Source organism: Triticum dicoccoides, chromosome 7A (assembly GCF_002162155.2).
Source record: "Triticum dicoccoides isolate Atlit2015 ecotype Zavitan chromosome 7A, WEW_v2.0, whole genome shotgun sequence".
NCBI lineage: Eukaryota > Viridiplantae > Streptophyta > Magnoliopsida > Poales > Poaceae > Triticum > Triticum dicoccoides.
The window spans coordinates 34,657,115-34,658,935 of record NC_041392.1 but is presented as its reverse complement, the minus strand read 5'-3'; positions in this window follow the sequence as shown (position 1 = coordinate 34,658,935).

Genomic DNA, 1,821 nt, shown 5'->3' with positions numbered 1-1,821 from the left:
ATGTAGCACTGGATAGTTTTGGGAAGAACCGAATTGAGGACTGGACTGCTGAGGAGAAAAGAATTGATTGTAAGGCTTTGTCACAAATTCAACTCCATTTGCATAATAATATTTTGCAGGAAGTTTTGAGCGAGAAAACTGTCGCCACTCTATGGTTAAAGCTAGAAGGGATTTGCATGATTAAAGATCTCACCAGCAAGATGCATCTAAAGCAAAAATTATTCCTGCACAGGTTACCCGAGGGAGGTAATGTTTTGAATCATATTTCAGAATTTAAGGAGATTATATCTGATCTAGCTGCAATGGAGGTTAAGTATGAAGAGGAAGATACTGCTCTAATGTTACTTTGTTCACTGCCAAGTTCTTATACCAATTTTCGAGACACCATATTATACAGTCGTGATACTCTCACACTTAATGAAGTTTATGAAGCTTTGAACTCTAAGGAGAAGATGAAATTAATGGTGCCTCATGATGGTTCAAGTTCATCCCAAGCAGAGGGATTATCTGTTCGTGGTAGGACAAAGGAGAAGAACTCCAATAATGGAAACAAAGGCAAAAGTAAAAACGGCTACAGGGGCCGGTCACAATCCAGAGACAAGAAATATTGCAGATATTGCAAGAGAGACGGGCATGACATCTCAGAGTGTTTCAAGTTGCAGAATAAAGGAAAAGAGGAAATGTAACAAACAAGGTGAAAATTCTGCTAACGTTGCTCGTGATGATAGTTCCGATGATGCTCTTGTCGTTATTGCTGGATGTGCTGAGACCAATGATGAGTGGGTACTTGATACTGCATGCACTTTTCATATGTGTCCACATAGAGATTGGTTTAATACTTTTGATTCCACTACTTCTGTTGGTTCCGTTTTGGGTTTTGATAATTCACCATGCAAGATTGAAGGCATAGGTTCTATTCGAATCAAGATGTTTGATGGCATAATCAGAACTTTGACAGATGTTCGGTATATTCCGAAGATGAAGAGAAATCTTATCTCAGTTAGTGCCCTTGATGCAAAGGGGTACAAGTATTCAGGTGGAGATAGTGTTTTGAAGGTCACCAAAGGCTCCCTTGTTGTGATGAAAGGTGACTTAAGTTTGACCAATGGTCTTTATTACCTTCGAGGTTGTACCGTTTCAGGTAACGCTACTCCAGTTATTTCAAAGAATTCTGATTGTGATGCTGCTAACCTTTGGCATGTGCTTCTTGGACATATGAGTGAACTTGGTTTGGCAGAGTTAAATAAGAGAGGTCTTCTTGATGGATATGAACCTGGTAAATTGAAATTTTGTGAGCATTGTATCTTCGGCAAGCACAAGAGGGTGAAGTTCAACACTTCGACTCATACAACCGAAGGTATTCTTGATTATGTGCATTCTGATTTATGGGGACCATCTCGCAAGAAGTCACTAGGTGGTGCTAGTTACATGCTGACTATTATGGAATTATGTTCTAAACAATTTAAGAATTATTGCAAGTCTGAAGGCATTGTCAGACATTACACCGTTCCTTATACTCCTCAACAAAACGGTGTTGCTGAGCGTATGAATAGGACACTTATTTCTAGAGCCCGTTGCATGTTGTCCAATGCAGGTTTGCATAGGCGTTTTTGGGCTGAGGCCGCTTCCACTGCTTGTTATCTCATTAACCGTTCACCATCTATTTCTCTTAATAAGAAAACTCCAATTGAGGTATGGTCTGGTTCACCTGCTGATTATTCACAGTTGAGAGTTTTGGTTGCACTGCTTATGCTCATGTTGATAATGGAAAATTGGAGCCTAGGGCTGTCAAGTGCATCTTTCTTGGTTATAAGTCTGGTG